An 18,459-nucleotide genomic window follows, 5' to 3' on the forward strand; every position below is an offset into this window, starting at 1 on the left:
CCCCGAGTTCTTGGGCTTGGGAGTAGGGGGGGCGAGGGCTATTGCTACACCCTCTTGACATCTGCACCCAGCCCGGCAATGACCAGGCCACCACTGGAAGCCCACCGTTCTCCCCTGTGGGAATGAGGGGGGTGCCACAGGCCTCAATCCCACCCCTCCTCCTTCCTCTTTCTTCCATCCCATTTCCTTCCCCTTTCCCCTCTCCCCCTCCCTCCCAACTGCTCTACAACAACATTGTAGAATGTAAAAAATAATAAAATATGAAAAAAAAAAAGAGGGGGGGTCTTTTGGGGGGGGGGGGGGTTGGGGGGCATATGTGGTCCCCCATTTCCCCCCGCCCCCACCTGGTCCTACACCTCCCATGGGAGGAGTCCCCTCCCCTCCACCTGTGGGGGCTGGAGCTGATGTCAGTGTATGGTAGAGGTCTGTCCTCCTTTCCTGCTGTCACTCTTCCTGTGTCAGGCCCTCCTCTAGGGCAGGCAGTGTCTCAAGCCCCAGTCCCCCACTGCCCTGGTTGCTGGAGAAGGACACCATGGTATGGAGGAGCATAAGAACAAGGACACAGAGCCGGATCCTGCTGGGGCTGAGGCGGGAGCCCCCAGAGACCGGCAGCAGGGAGGGCTTGTGGCCAACAGGCCGGCCCCGGATTTAGGATAATTTTTAGAAATATATGATGGCACTTCAAAAAGCTAGTGGAAAAATAGAGTTGAAAGATAATATGAATCTTTCCATGAATTGGGGCCAGGATTTGGGGAAGGGGAAGAGGGTAGTGAAGAGAAAAGGAGAAAATCACATTCTTTGGAACCAGGTTGGTTGAGAAAAGAATAGACATTTTTTTTTTCAAATGCTATAAAATTATTTTGTGAACATAGTTGGTGATTTTTAATTTGTTTCTGCAGATGTGGTTCAAGATTCACCATGAGTCTATATAGAAAAGCATCTAGTCTTAAAGCCTTTGCAAACTAAGCCTCTTGTCTTTTCAAAGTAGCAGGTACTTTCACAAAATTTGATATGAGTGCTACAAAAGAGACGGTGAGGGTTTTTTTTGTGTGTGTGTGTGGAATATGAGAGCTCTCTGATAACTTTCTATAAGGATCAGTTAAGCTTACTATACTTTGTTAAGATTTTTGCTTAAAAGACAGATGGAACTCAAACCAGTTTGAGAAAAATAAATGGAATAATATTGGTTTGTGTAATGAGAATTTCAGAGGTTTTGCAGTTACAGTAAATTACATTATCAAAACATGGTCTTTTCTAGTATCTTGGCTCTGCTTTTCTCTGTCAGTTTTATTCTCAGGCACATTGTCTTTCTGTGTAGGTGCAGCATCTCCAGACTTACATGGTATTTAGTGTTTACAGTTTCATAAGAAAGAGAGAGAGCCTTTTTTGGGGTAAAGTTTCAGCAAGAATCCAAAGGATGGCTCTTACTCTTATAACTTGTGGTAAATGCCTGTCTCTGAACCAATCCCCTATTCCTGTGCAGGGTAATCTGAATTATGTGGAATAAATTTCCCATAAGTAGAGGGGTTCTGTTATAAGAATGGAGTGCTGCACAGGCAGAAACAATAGAGTTCATTACACACCTTACACATAGGAATAATCTTATCCCTCTTTTCCCAAAAAGCCGTGTGTGTGTGTGTGTTTTAAAGTTTCCAACTTGCTGAGTAGTACTGACTCAGTTTTGTGTGAAAATGTAACTCTTTTCCCAAAAAGCCGTGTGTGTGTGTGTGTGTGTGTGTGTATGTGTGTTTTAAAGTTTCCAACTTGCTGAGTAGTACTGACTCAGTTTTGTGTGAAAATGTAAAAAGGAAATCAATGCAGATAAATATGAAGTCTCATTTTTCAATTAAAAAATTGTTTTAGTAGTAGTTCCCATATCAAGGATCTATGAGTTTTAAGTGAGTAGGGCATAATATGAGTCAACAGTATGATGTGGCAGCTAGAACAGATTAAGGATTTAGTGTCCAAATTAGAGTAAGTAGCTGTTTTTTGAAAACTGTTCTATTCTGGATGCCATATATTAAATGTGCCTGCAGGTTATATGAGCTTAGTAAATTTTAAATAATTTGAAGGTATGTTTAGTTGAGGAGAGGACTCTAAGAGTATAGAAAGGGAAAATATCCCTGGTGCCAGAAACAAAAAAGATATTAAAACCTGCAAAAGCCTACACTGATGCAATGGACCAGATATAAGTCCTGAGGTGTTTTAAATGTACAAGTGGATACAGAGACTCTTGCACAAAGCTAGGACTCTTCAAGAAGTGCAAAAACCTGAACGTAAGATCTCTGGGGCACTTGGCAGAAGCTGTGCTGTAGTAATACTTCCACTAGCTGTGACTTGTAGCACGTCCATAGAAAAACGATTTCTACTGGCATTGAGGTCACAATAAAAAGTACGTGTGCCACTAAGAGAAAACCAGTGGACACAACAGACAGAAAAGTTAGCAACCCAAGTAATTGAGTTAAAAGAACACTCTGAATGAGATTATAAAGTATATTGTAAAATAATTTGAGAGATAAAAGAATAAAAGTCACAGAGAAAGAGCAGGACACTATGACAAAGTCTGAGGAATAGTTAATATGAATCAAATAGAATGTGTAGAAATGAGAAAACAGTCATAACAACAACAAAAACTCAAGAGGTGAGTTAAAGAGCAGACTGGACTTAGCTGAAGAGAGCATCTGTGAACTGAAACAGACGTGAGGAAATTACGAGAATGTAGTGCAGAGATAAAGAGGTGGAAATTATGAAAGAGGTTAAGGGACATGGAGACAGAATGAGAAGTCCAGCAGGAGCCTCGTAGGAGTCCAGAGGGAGAGACTGGAAGAGAGGCAGCATTTAGAGAAACAGTAGCCGAGAATTTCCCAGGCTGATGAAAGACAATTTCTCAGATTGCAGAAGTACTCTGAGTCCAATGCAGATTAATGAAAGTATATCTACATCTAGACATACCATTGGGAACCTACAGAATACAAAGGAAATAAAAGTTTAAGAACAACCAGTGAGAAAGACAAATTACCCATAAATAGCAAACTGATAACAGCCTTCTCGTCAATAATGATAAAGGCCCAAAATGGTGTATGTACAGATGCTAACACATGGTAAATTCTCAACGAGTGGTAAAATATTATTGAAAACAAACAGGACTAGGATTATCTTTATCTGGATAAAGGAAATGTGTTCTTTCAAAAGGAAAAACATCAGAGAATTGTGGGTTTGGAGAGGGGTCTGAAAAATGGCTCAGTTCTGAGTATATCTGGCTTACCTGGGGCCAGTGAATGCTCATCCCAAGAGGATTTGTCTAACATCTGAACAAGCAACCGGAGGAAGCTGTCCTCTTCCTCTCAAGGCACGTGTTCACACGGAAACTGGGCAGCTATTTGACAGCGTCTGAGAGAAGATGTTTGTGCACTGGGAAGATGGACCAGTAAGTAACTTCTGGGATTATTTCCAAACTCCAACTCTCTGGATGTTAATAATAGTAGGAGAATCTAAATTTTGCATGTAATACTTGATGTTTTTCAAAACAATCCTATGCAAGAGTTAAGGCTGGCATTTTTAATTCTCATTTTAGAGATAGCCTTAGGAAAGAGGTCTTTTTAATTTGGTTTTTAGAACTACAACTGTGGCTCATAAGGATGCACTCTAAAACTTTCAGTCTGAACTGAATCCTCTTTATTTTCAATTCCTAGTTACGAAGGTCTGCATGTGGCAAAGGAAATCAGACTTGGTTTGGTATGAGGTAAAGAAAATGTATAACCGGGAAATAAATATTCTTTCTACCACGGGCTTATTAATAGGGGAGAAGCATTTGTTCCCAATTTAAACTTAAGAGGCCTCTGTTTTCTGAATTGAAGAAGGCTGACACTTGAGTTCTCAAAAATTGTCTAGCTAGATGTAACAACTTGCTTCGTTCACTAAAGTTGCATTTCTGGTATTTTTTGTGGTATTGCTGAAAACGGTGGCATCATTAATTCAGACTTTATTCACTATTTATCTTGGATAGAGTTTGAGCCATGTTAAATTCAGCCTGAAATTGTAAGGCTTTTAGAAACTGTGTAAAGTGAGAGCATTATTAAAATTGTGGATCCAGTTAAGAGATGAAAAGTTCAGAGAAACAACCTGAACAATTAATATTTTGTTATCTCATCACTGAACAAAATTACATAACTGATGAAAGTTTATCTTGTTTCAGAAGCTGCTGAAATTACAAATCCTGTTCAGAGAAAAAATTCATAGTCTCTGGTAGGCTTTTAAAAGTGGCATATGTTATTTTTATTACATGGCTTTTTGGTTGTAACCTCAAATAAAAAAGTAAGAAATAGTGAAAAATTAAGTGGATTTAAATTTATCTATGAAATGAGGGAATTAGACAAGCTTACTTCTAAAAGATTTTTTAATATTGAAATTAAATAAGTCTAACATGATAAATTACTGTCATTTTATGCTGTGGGTTGATTTAATGTTTTTAAAAATTAAATATTTCAAACATGAAATGAGAGAGCTCTAGCATTTTTTTTTTCCTTTTTGTCTCTTATTTTTGTGACCGGTAACGGGATCGCAACCCTCAGTGTCGTGCCCGCACCGCGCTCAGCCAGTGAGCGGACCAGTCTCTATATGGGATCCGAACCCTCGGCGGGAGCACTGCCACACTCTACCGAGTGCGCCACCGGGCCGGCCCAAGTTCTAGCATTTTAAAAGTTCATTATTAGTTAGAATTTATAATTAGGTTTAATAAATAACTTATGAAAACAGAGAAGCATGGTCAATTTTAGATCTTAATTATTAAGTGAAACATAACAAGAGAACTTACCATTTTAAACCAAAGGCGAAATAAGTACTTAGTAAAATACTTTGTTTTTCCAGTCTCATGAAGGATGTTTAGTGACAAAACTGTTTCTTACTTTATTATTTAAAATACTGTTTGTTATTTATAATTAGTTTCAATAACTAGATAAGAATTGGACCCTCTTTGCTAATTGAACAGCATTGTAGAAATATATCTGCTATGGCCAAAGTTTTTGGGTTTTTGGTTTTTTTAAAGAAGCGATAGAACTTTTGTTTCATATAACATTTTTTTCTATGGGCACAGACAAGATTCCCAAACAGAATGGTACATATTAAAAAGAAAAGGGTCATATGACTATTATCTGTAAATCATAATGACTAGAAACGTAGGACTGTAATGCCAAGCCCATCTGCTAATCATTTGGTATCTTATCAAGAAACAATTGTTTTATAAGAAAGCAGAATTTAACTTTGGTCAACGTACAAAGCTCTTGATAAAGTGAGGCGTGCTCACCTAGAGTATCCATTGATATCTACCCAAACAATCTCATGTTTTTTTATGTTCAATATTTCTTTTCTTTTTAAAGAGGCAGCAGTTTATGTCTTATTTTGCTGCTTTGTGACTGTAATTTCAAATTTGAAATTTAAACCCATTTTCTTATCTCTTTTCTCATCCTATTAAGTTCAAATTCCATGTTCTTCCTTTTAAGAATGTTTTCTAGATATAGTGATATTAATCCTGAACCAAATGTTAATATGTCATTCATTCTACAAACGTATATTGAGAGTCTACTATGTGCTTGGCATTGTTCTAAATGCACAGGAGACAGTTGTGAACAAGACAGACAAGGTCTGCTCCCATGGGAGCTTATATTCTGTTAAATAGGGGGGAGACAAACTACAACAAAGAAAATGTAAAAAAAAAAGCAGTTCGGATGGCTAATATTCAAAAGATTGAGAATGATAAATGCTGGCGATGTTGCAGAGAAAAAGGAACTCTCATACATTGTTGGTGGGACTGCAAAATGGTGCAGCATTTAGGGAAAATGGTATGGAGGTTCCTCAAACAGCTACAGATAGATCTACCATATGACCCAGCTATCCCACTGCTGGGAATATATCCAGAGGAATGGAAATCATCATGTCAAAGGGATACCTGTACTCGCATGTTTAATTGCAGCTCTATTTACAATAGCCAAGAGCTGGAACCCCTAAATGTCCACCATCAGATGAGTGGATAAGGAAAATGTGATATGTCTACACAATGGAATACTACTCTGCTATAAAAAGAAATGAAACACTACCATTCACTGCAACACGGATGGACTTAGAGGAAATTATATTAAGTGAAATAAGCCAGGCACAGAAAGAGAAATACCACATGTTCTCACTTATTTGTGGGAGCTAAAAAAAATAAAAATAAATATACAAACAAACAAACAGGGCGGGGGGGAAGAAGACACAACAATCGCAACAATTCCTTGAACTTGCTAAGTGAACAGATATGATGTTGATGGGGAGGAAGAGGGGGAAGGAGGAATTGGTAAAGGGACATGAAAATCAACTACATCGTATATCGATAAATTAAAATAAAAAGCAATTGTAGATAGTGCACTTTTAAGAAAATTAAACAGGTAATAAGAAATGTGCAAGGAAAGCTGCTTTGAGGAGGTAAAATTTGAGCTGAGTTGTGATTAATGAAAAAAATGTGAATATGGGGAGAATAGCATTCCTGAAAAGAGGAGACAATTGATGAAAATACGGCTCTGGGGAGAAGGAAATGAGCTTTCCTTTTGAGGAAAAGAAATGCAGCCAGCATGTAGAGTGTAGTGACGAGGGTGTGAGATCAGGTGGAGAAGCAGGCAGCACCAGGTCAGGCTGGCCTTGAGGGCCACGACAGGGAGTTAGGGTTTCTAAGCACAGTGGGAAGCTGGCGGAAAATTTTTATGTGACCTGACTTAATATATAAAATGAAAACCACTTTTGTTTGTGTGTGGAGAATGGACTGGAGGGGAGAAAAAGTGGAAGCAAGTAAATAAATTAAGAGACTAGTGAAAATAGTAGAGCTCAGAGATAATGGTGGCCAGAAGCGATGGAGAATTGGACGGCTTTGGGATATATTTTAAAGGTACCTGCAGGAACTTGCTGATGGATTAGATGTAGAGGGTGAGAGAAAGAGAGATCAAGGGTGACTCTCAGTTGATTTCAGCAATTGGGTAAATAATGATGCCATTTATGAAAATGGGAACAACTGGGAAGGATATAAGTTTTGGAGGGGGTGGAAATCAAGAATTCTGAACTGCCGCGTTACATTGGAAATGCCTATTTAAACATCCAAGTGGAGATTCAAGAAGGAAGTTGGCCCCGTGAGTCTGGAGTTTGCAGAGAGTGTTACATTAGGGCCAGGGAAACAAATCTGGGAGTCGTCAGCCTACATGGGAGTGGATGAAATTACCTAGGGAGTGAATGTAGGTAGAGAAGTTGTGAAAACAGAGCATCAGTCTGTCTCAAACCATGTTTTACTCTCTGCCTATTTCTGTAGCTTGCTTTCTTCTTTTCTTTTTCTTGAATTTCTTTCTTTTACTTATTTATTTTGTAGCTTTCTTGACTGACGTGCTGCCACCTTGTTTTAGGAGAACCTTTGAATTCATCTGTTTCTTAGTAGGTTGTGCTCTAGGTATGTATTCCAAACAGGCAGCATAATTTGGCTACATACAGAGATAATGCCTCTATCAGGTTCCTTTGAAAGAGAATATGACTTAGGAAATCTTGCATGAATGGTATCTATCATCCCTCAAAAATAAGGATTTGCTAGAAATGGGAGTTTTCTTGTGCTAAATCCATCCTAGATCACTTTCAGCTAGTTCAAATCATTTAAAACAGCATTTGAGAAAACTTGAAATATTTTAAAATTTGAAAATAAACATTAAAGTATTTAAACATTCTGTCTAGAATGTTCCAGTATGCCAAAACATTTCTAGTGGCAATATTAATATTTCACCATTGGTGCTAAATATGACCTCCAAAATATTCAGGTACAGAAGAGCTTGGAAATTTGGAAATTATGATGATCTCTTACTGTATGTCTCAACTACAAAACTAGTTTTGGTTCTTTAATTTCAGATAAGATAGTATTTAGTCACATGGTGAATTTGTACAATGCATTATGCATTAGCTTTCAAAAAGTTTTCACACCTAGTGTAGTGGCTTCACATCAACCCAATGATTAGGTGGGACAGCTATTAATATTCCTCTGCTACAGACAGAAATGGTAGTGTACCTGAGCTGAAACCCAGACTGTGTTTCTAAAAGAGAAGTTTCCTTAAACAAACAACAGGGTATGTCACCAAGATGGTGGACTGCTGGCAAAAAAAAAAAAAAAATCACTTTCAGAGTGCATCATTCCATTTCTCAGGCCAGCAAAGCTGTTTGCAAACTTCCCCTTTGCCTGCATAGGAGGGAATGCCCACAGCTGATTGGAGGGAGAAATCGCCCAGGGGTCGGTGACTCATGTGGGGCCTGCCCCATGAGAAATGTTTGCAGTGCTGGGGGAGGGTGCTGATCCACCAGGGGTGCACAGGGAGCTGAGGTGCTTTCTGATCTGCATAGGTGCCACATAGTGGAGACCAGTCATGCAATAGAACTAAAGAGAGCACAGATTGCAGGAAACACCCAATCCTGGGCCAGAACTTCCACACAGCCCAGTGGCATTTATGGTGACCCCACATGTCCTGGAAGAGACTAAAATGCTGACCTTTAAAATCTGGTCAACACAAAAAATGTTTCCTACTCTAAGAAACAACAGTAAGACAGCAATGTAGCTCAAGCACAAAGTTCAAGTTCCAGTCCACACAGGAAATTTCCCCCAATTCAGGAATTAACCATAGAAAAGTGTTCAGGTGGTGGTGGTGGTTGCTATTAATCTAACACAGAATGGGAAAAAAACACAGCCCAGAGACAAAGTTCTGACACTGAGCAGGAAAGTTCTAATAACACCACCAAGGAAAATCTGTAAAACCTGGAAGAGGTATCTATCTCCTCAAATGCTCAGGCGTCAATGTAAAGACACAAAGATTGAAAAACAACAGAGAAATATGACACCACCAAGGGAAACCAACAAAGCACCAGAAATGGACCCAGAAAAACAGCAAATTTTTTAAATGTCTGACAGAGAATTCAGAATAATTCTCTTAAAGATGTTCAGAAAGTCAAAAGAAAATGCAGATAGAAAAATTGAATAATATCTGGAAAACAAGTCAGGAGCAGAACAAGAAAATTGACACAGACATAGAATCAATTTTAAAAAACCAAATAGGAATGCTAGAAATAAAGAATACATTATCTGAATTGAAAAACTTGATAGAGGGCTCCAACAGCAGACTTGATCAAACAGAGGAAAGAATCAGTGAGCTCAAAGACAGAACATACTAAGTTATCCAATCAGAGCAGCAAAAAGGAAAAAGAATAAGAAAAAATGAAACAATTGCAGCGATTATGGGACTCCTTGAAGTGAAATAACCTCTGCATAACTGGTGTACCTGAAGGAGAGAGAAAAGGAAGAGACATAGAAAGCATGTTTAAGGAAATAATGGCTGAAAATTTCCCACGTATGGAAACTGAAGACAGCATCCAGAGACAGGAAGCTCAGAGACCACCAAGTTAAATACAAAGAGGAACACCCAAGGCATAATTAAATTATCAAAAACCAAAGACAAAGAATACTGAAAGCGGCAAGAGAAACATAATATTCAGCAGAGCCCCAGTAGGGATCTCAGTGGACTTGTCAGTAGAAGCTCTACAGGATAGGAGAGGGTGGGGTGATACATTCGAAGTACCAAAGGAAAAAGACTGCCAGTCAAGAATTCTGTGACCAGAAAAATTAATCTTCCAATCTGAAGGATAAATAAAGTCTTTCCCAGATAAACAAAAGCTAAGGGAAGTCATCACCACTAGACCTACCTTACAAGAAATGCTAAAGGGAGTTCTTCAAGCTGAAAGAATATGAGGCTAAGTGTTAGAAGAAAACATTTGAAGGTACAAAACTGACTAGTAAAGTACACAGACAATCTCAGAATCTCCAATATTGTAAGGATGTTGAATAAACCTCTTATATTCTCACAACGAAGACTTAAAGGACAAACTCAACAAGATAATGACAAACTCAACAACCATATAAGAGATAGACAATATTAAAAGATGTAACCTGACACAACAAAGTGTCAAAAAGGGCGTGGGGGAGGAAGAATAAGGTCAAAATGTGGAATTTCTTAGTGATCAATGTTAAATTGTTACTAGTTTAAAAAAATGTTTTAACTACGACATGTTTTCTGTAAGCCTTATGGCAAACATAACACAAAAACGTTATATACTAAAAATAAATAGTAAGAAATCAAAATATACTACTAGAGAAAACCACTTAATCACAGAATATGACAGAAAGACTGGAGAAAAGGAAAAGAGGATATAAATCAACCAGAAAAATGTAACAAAATTGGCAGTAAGAAGATCCCTATATATCAATAATAACTCTAAATGTTAATGGATTAAATTCCCCAATTAAAACACACAGATCCCTATATATCAATAATAACTCTAAATGTTAATGGATTAAATTCCCCAATTAAAACACACAGATCCCTATATATCAATAATAACTCTAAATGTTAATGGATTAAATTCCCTAATTAAAACACACAGATTGGCTCCCTGGATTATAAAACAAGGAACAACAATATGCTGCCTACAAGAAACTCACTTCACCTATAAGGACACACATCGACTGAAAAGTAGGAGATGGAAAAAGAAAAAATTGGAGGCATTCCTGACATCAAAATATACTGTAAATCTAAAGTAACCAAAACAGCATGACATGGCATAAAAATAGACAAATTGACCAATGGAACAGAATAGAGAGCCCCAAAATAAACTCATATACTTATAGCCAACTGATTTTTAACAAAGATGCCAAAAAACAGAATGGAAAAAGGACAGCCCCTTCAAAAAATGGTGCTGGAAATCCACATGCAGAAGATTCAGACTAGACCCATATCTCCCACCATTAAAAAAAAGCAACTCAAAATGGATCAAATACCTAAATTTAAGACCTGAAACTATGAAACTATTAGGAAGAAAACATAGGTGAAATGCTACACAAAAGGGGAATGGGCAATGCTTTTTTGAACAAGAGTACAAAGGCACAGGCAGCTAAAGAAAAATAGACAAATAGGATTATGTTAAACTAAAAAGCTTCTGTACAAAACAGGACACAATTAACAAAGTGAAGAGACAATCTACAGAATGGCGGAAAGTGTTTGCAAACTACGCATCAGAGAAGGGGCCAATATCCAGAAATATGAGCAACTCCAACAACTCTTACAGCAAAAAAACCCAAATAACACAGTTAAAAAATGGGCAAAGGACCTGAATAGACATTTCTCAGAAGAATACATACAAATGGCCAACGGGCAAATGAAAAAATGCTCAACCTCACTACTCATTCAGGAAAATGCAAATTAAAACCACAATGAGATATCTCATTCTAGTTAAAGTGGCTATTATCAACAAGACAGAAAATAAATGCAGACAAGGGTGCATAGAAAAAGGAACTCTTCTGCATTGTTGATGGGAATGTAAATTGGTCCAACCATTGTGGAAAACAGTATGGAGGTTTCCCAGAGAATTAAAAATTGAACTACCTATGATCCAGCAATCCCACTACTGGGTATGTACCCCAAGGAAATAAAATCAATATATTGAAGAAACACCTGCACTCCAATGTTCATTGCAACACTATTCACAATAGCCAAGAGATTAAATCAATGAACAAATACCAAAACAGTGGTATATATGCACAAAGGAATAGTATCGAGCTATTAAAAAAAAATGAAATCCTGTCATTTGCAGGAATATGAATGGAACTGGAGACTATCATTTTAAGTGAAGTAAGCCAGAGCAGAAAGGCAAATACCATATGATATCATGCACATGTGGAATCTAAAAAAAAAAAAAAAGTGGTTCTCATAGAAGTAAAGAGTAGAATAACGGCTACCAGAGGCCTTGAGGGGAGGGAGGAGAAGGAGGTGGGTAAGTGGTGGATTAAGTTGTAAAAAACTATGCCATCTACTCTAAGTGAATTAATGTATGGTATATGTATGTATTCAAACAACACACTGTACCCCACAAATATGCACGAATAAATGTTTTTAAAAATGAAAAAACAAACAAAAAAAAGTCAGCAAACAGCACCCTTAACTCCCTTGTTGTTCAAGGGTTAACTGTATTATTAAAGAATCCACTTTGTCCAAACAGAATTTAATTTTCTTATCTTGGAGAAAGGAGTTAGATAAATACCTAGATCTGAAAAATTTTATCTGTTAAATTATGACTCCTTGGATTTCAAAATGCCAAAATAGTCTATTACTTTTATTAATTTAGTGGAAAACATGATTTAGTTAATGTGTTAACAAAACTTCAAGTTGATTAACCCTTAAAAAATGTCCTCCATTTTTTGGGTTCACATATTTAGCTCAGATAATGTTTATAAAGGACCAAAATTATATATATTTCAATCACTTGAAAATCTCCAACCATATCACCACAGGTGAGTAGAGTTCTTAACTTCCAGAAATAATTACAATTACAAAGTCGAGCCTATTTTAATTTCATAGTTGTCTTGCTGGAAATAATTACAACTACAAAGTCGTGCCTATTTTAATTTCATAGTTGTCTTGCCTAAGAGTATGTAGGCTAATCACATGCCAACTATATAATTTTTCTTATTAAAATTAGAATAAAATAAAACTATATACATACAACAGATTATAGAAATAATTACAATTACAAAGTCGAGCCTATTTTAATTTCATAGTTGTCTTGCTTAAGAGTATGTAGGCTAATCACATGCCTACTATATAATTTTTCTTATTAAAATTAGAATAAAATAAAACTATATACATACAACAGATTATATAGTACGTTTATATTTCCACCATGTTTTCTCACACACACACTTTGTGTTAAACATAAATTCATATACCTACGTAATCATTCTGTTGCTTTGTGGTTCAGTAGAATTGATTATACACACGCACAAATATACCAAAGGTAGTTTATGAACTTCAAAAAATATAGCAAGAATACTGTACATGGAGAAAATGGATGTAACTTTAATATCTATACATTCTAAAATTAAGTGGAAAACAGTATTATATGCCCCACAGCAGTGTAGTTGTAATGTTTAAGAGCGGCAGGATAGAGGTCTTACCATGCAGTAGTCCTATCATCTGTGTTTAAATTCTGCCTGAACACTTACTAGCTTCATTACCTTGGACAAGATTCTTACCTTTTCTCTGCCTCAATTTCCTCCTATATGAAATGGGGATGATATCTACTATGGTGTTGCTGTGAGAATTAGATGAGGAAATGCTTGTGAAGTGCTTAAAATTGTGCTTGGCACACAGTAAGTATTTAATACATGTCAGTGTTTTCTCAGAGAATTCGCTCAGGTGACTACTTCTTGATTAACTAAAGCCTCTTCTTCTAAACACGAATTTTTATTTTAACCATCTTGGGTAGAAGTATTTCTAAAATGTGTTAAATGCTCTATTAACTTATTACATGTATTCGGAACATAATGTAATATTTTCATATTGATTCAGGGTTATTACAAATGTTTATTATTTCTCTGTATTTCAAAAGCTTGTTATAGGGGTGGTGAAGTCTTTTTCAAATCTCTTCACATACAGCCTAAGATGATTTATTTTCTCCCTTTCAGATGTGTAAGTTTCTATACCTTTCACAGCCCCCCCCATCCCTCCCCTTCTAATCTACTGTAGCCTCAGAAACCAGATGAACAGGTTATGAGAATTATGCTGAAAGGAAGCCAAGTGAGCTAAAAGGAAGTGGAAATGGCTGTTCTGAATGTGACACCTTTAAACATTAGTGCAAGGACTAATATGGCTCCACAAGTCTTTTATGCTTACCAGGAGTCTTCAAAAAGTTCATGGAAGAATTTGCATTATAATTTCAATTCTATTTTTCCATGAACTTTTTGAATACCCTTGTACTTTTGGATCCTTGCCTACACTTCAAATAGTTGAAGTTATTTTATATAATGTTCATGTTAAATAAGTATTACTCTAATGACAATAGTTCTTCAAATTGAAATATGATAGAGTCAACTATGAAAGAAAGTGAGCTGAGATGCCGGGTACCATTCAAGCTTTATTAAAGAAAGAAATCTGCCAGGCTGTACTCAAATGGAGGACAGCCAGGGCTGCCCTGAAAATGGGGGACAGCAGCAACAATGGGTTTGCAAGAGTTTATATTAGCTGTTGGGTATGAAATGTACGGGGTGGAGGGACCATTATGTTGATGTAACTGGGTGGAGAACAGCACTGATATGGAAGCCAGAAAGTTGTTTCTAGGTCAGGAGGCTTCTTGTAAAGGGAAGCAGGGAGGGGCTTGGTGCTGGAGTGGAAGATGAGGCCAGCAGCTATTTTGTGCTCATTGTATGCACAATGGTGCTGGTCACGTCCAAAATTCATCAAACTACAGTGCAGTTTTTTTAGTTTTATTGAAGTGTGATAATTTATTAATTTAATATATTAACATACTTAATATATTAAAATACACTTAAGGTATACAATGTGATGTTTTGATATGTGTATACATTGTAAAATGATTACAACAATCTAGCTTATTCACATATCCATTGCTTTCCCATAGTTACAATTTTTTGTGTGTGGTCAGAAAACTTGAGATCTACTTTATTAGCAAATTCCAAGTATACATTATTATTAACTAGAGTCACAATGATGTACATTAAATCTCCAGAATTTATTCATTTTGTAACTGAATGTTTATACCCTTTGACCGATATCTCCCCTTTCCCCACCCAGTGGCATATTTAAAAAATCTATTTAGAAGTTTCCGATAAACAACTAAACTAGTCTTTAAACCCCCTGTAGATCTTTGAGCCTCTTTTAGGCTATCATGATACACTCATCCATGAGTGTGTGGAAGGTAATACTCAATCCTCCTGCCTTGGTCATTACTGTGGTTTGAATGTTTGTGTCCCCTCCAAAATACATAGGCTATAACTTAATCCCCAGTGCAACAGTGTTGGGAGGTGGGGCTTCATGGGAGGTGTTTAGGTCATGAATGCTCCACCCTCACTCATGGATGATGCTCCTGTAAAGGGGCTTGTGGGAGTGGGTTTGCTCTCTTCCACTCTTCTCCCATGTGAGGATACAGTGTTCCACCCCTCTAGAGGACGCAGTGTTCAAGGCACTATCTTGCAAGTGGGCCCTTACCAGACACCAAAACTGCCAGCACCTTGATCTTGAACATCCCAGCCTCCAGAACTGTGAGAAATCAATTTCCTCACCCAGTCTCAGGTGTTCTGTTACAGCAGCACAGAATAGACTGAGTCACATTTTAGACTCAGCCAGGATTATGAACCAAATCAGTCCATAAACATACCTTTATTGGTAACTTGGATCATACTGACATTTTAAATTACATATCCATACCAATCTTTGTCCTCATGCCCCACAGGTAAGCACTCTTGTGAAGAGGGTGTGAATGTATTTTTGTTTTTCCAGTTAGATGTATTTATGTACAATATGTGGGCTTATTTTTTCTGCCTTTTAAAAATGTACACAAATAGCATCATTTTATATATATATATCCTTTTAGAAGGCTTTTTGCAGTAAAATCGAGTCATCCATGTTAGTAAATGTAGGTCTAGTTAGTTCATTTTGACTACTGTATAGTATTTCACTGTATTAATATGCACAATAAATTCATCTTGTTATTAATGGACATTTGGGTTGCTGCTGATTTTTCATTATAAATAATGCAGAAATAAGCATGCTAGTATTTGTTTCTTTGTCATATAGTTTATCTAGATCTGTAGTTTTCTTTTTTTTTTTTCCTTTTTGTCTTTTTTCGTGACTGGCAACGGATCGCAACCCTCTGTGTCGCGCCCGTACCGGACCGGGACCGGCAACGGGATCGCAACCCTTGGTGCTGCGCCCGCACCTCGCTCAGCCAGTGAGCGGCCAGTCTGTATGTGGGATCCGAACCCTCGGCGGGAGTGCCACCGCGCTCCCAAGTGGTGCACTGTAGCAGTGCGCCACCGGGCCGGCCCGTAGATCTGTAGTTTTCAAACTGGGGTACATTCCCTCAGAGTATACAAAGACTTTCCAAGCAGTATGGAGGTTTAAAGAAAATTCACAGAATTTCACCTCACATGAGTGTTCTTAGCTGTTCTGCCTGTGGATGAACTTAGGAAGCCACGGGTTCTCCTTTCCTACCCACCCTTTTGTAATCACCCTTCTCCCGTGTTACAAAAGGAGCACATACCTCTCACCCAGTCCTGATCTAGTACAGTGCGTCATACAGAGGTGCATAAACTTCTGGAGCCTCGGAAGAACTGTTTGAAATATCGAGGTCAGTGCTGAGAAAGTGAATAACTCTGACTGCTTTCAGCCAATTGACTTATCTAAATTAACTTTTGATGAAAGACCATTTTTTTTTCCTTTTTCTTTTTTCATCCTACATGCTCCGGAGTTTGAGGAATGAGTGATATCGCTATAACAAAACTACTTCTCTAGCCATTTACTTATGTGAAAAAGATTTCTTAGCATTTATGCCTATAAAAATGAAAAGTAAGAATAGAATTAATGCTGAACCTGACTCATTTCCGGAATAAGTAAATGAATGAATGAATGAACTGAATGAGTGGATGAATGAACTAATGTGGGGAGAGGAGAAAGACCCAGCTGAATTCACCCATCTCATTAAGAAGTGCAGTTCTAATAGGTTTATTCCTTACACTAATCTAAATTAATATTTATATTTTTGATTAATTATGTACTTAATATACATAATTAACACATGAAACTTTAACTCATGAATGCAAGAAATAAAAAATTATACATTTTAAATTTATATATATATTTTGTTGTGGAAAATATATAGGTAATCAATGAAAGGCTCTAACGTAGAGGGATTATGAGATAGTTGGAAAGGATGTATGTAGCAGTCTGGGTCGAATCAGGAGAAACCACACAGTTTAAACAGGGGAAGTTTAATATATAGATATATCAAAGTGTACTTATAAGATATAAGAAACTATGATAAAAGAGTAATTATAAGATATAAGGAAACTTTATATGGCACCCATGAGTGAGGGCATCCAGGAAGGACAAACTTGGAAGGGATTCAGACCTTTTTGGAGCAGGTGTGGTTCAGGCCCAGGACAGTTCTGCAAGGCCTGAGCTGGTCTAGAGTTGCTGGGCAAGCAACAGGGAGGGTCCAGAAAGCAGGTGGGGGAGCAGGTGAACAGCAAGTGGTGGCAGGGGCATGCTGCAGGTGTCACCCTCTCCCACCCGGGGGCCTGTGCAGGCAGTTCTGGGCTTGCACTTGGAGTCCAGATGCTGGTGCAGGCAGGCTTTCCAAACGCATGGGCCATACAGCAGCTCTGGTTTCTGTGTCGAGGCTGAAGGGAGGTTAGGCTGAGGCTCCCCACCCGGGGGCCTGTGCAGGCAGTTCTGGGCTTGCACTTGGAGTCCAGATGCTGGTGCAGGCAGGCTTTCCAAATGCATGGGCCATACAGCAGCTCTGGTTTCTGTGTCGAGGCTGAAGGGAGGTTAGGCTGAGGCTACAAGGTCACAGAGAGACTTGTCTGGGCTGGTGGCTGGGGCAGGCTCCACAGGATGTCTTCATACTCACACTGCCTACCCTGGCCTGCTCCAGAACTGCAGGAAAACCTCTTCCTTCTGCCATGTTCCCAAGCGCCCTGAGAAATTAGCTTCGTGCTCACTTTAAAAGTGCACTAAAAGGAATTCTGTTATGGGAGAGCATATACTCATATTGAAGGACGCGTTCAGAGCTAAGAGGCAATAAAATGATAACTGACACAATATATGAGCCTAAGGAGGAAAATGATGTAAAATTTCCAAATGATCAAGTGCTAACTGCATTTTTTAAATGAATGGATGATAGTAATACCAAATTACAAAAGCGTTTAGATTCCACTATATACATTTAAAAGTGATATTTACAGTTTATTTAAAACTGGTAATGTTTACATCTGCTAAGATTATGATCAATTTTATGTTTAACTTAAAAATGTGCAAAGGGGTACTTGGTTTTTCAAAATTCCTTTAGGATTTTCTAGGGACCATGAAATCAAAAAAGCTAGAAGACGTGGTGTTAGAAAATGTATCTAGAAGTAAAAATGCTTGGTCATAGAGCACAGGTAACATTACAAGGTATTGCAAATTTGCTCTCTACAGTGGATATACCAATGCAAGTTCCAACTATCAGTGTTTTCTGCTTGCCAACACAGAGTATATTTTGCCCCTTAAAAAAAATTTTTTTTTCAGAAAAGGATGATGATTCAGGTGTCTTGGAAACAGTCACAATACATCTTCTATTTTCTTTCCACAATCAGCACTTCAAATTAGTTAGTTTTGTACCAGAGTATTGCCCTTCCAAGGTTACCTAACGAGTCCTAGAGCAGCTGGGAGCCTGGGCTGTTTGCTTCCTGATGCCTTCAGTCTCTTCTGAGCAGCGGGAGTGGAGCTGGGTCTGACAATGTGCCCTGGGTAAAGACCAAATGCAGACACCCATTACTCCCTAGCCAGCTGAGTGCTCCACTGT

This window comes from Galeopterus variegatus, unplaced genomic scaffold (assembly GCF_000696425.1).
Source record: "Galeopterus variegatus unplaced genomic scaffold, G_variegatus-3.0.2 Scaffold3227, whole genome shotgun sequence".
NCBI classification, from domain to species: Eukaryota; Metazoa; Chordata; class Mammalia; order Dermoptera; family Cynocephalidae; genus Galeopterus; species Galeopterus variegatus.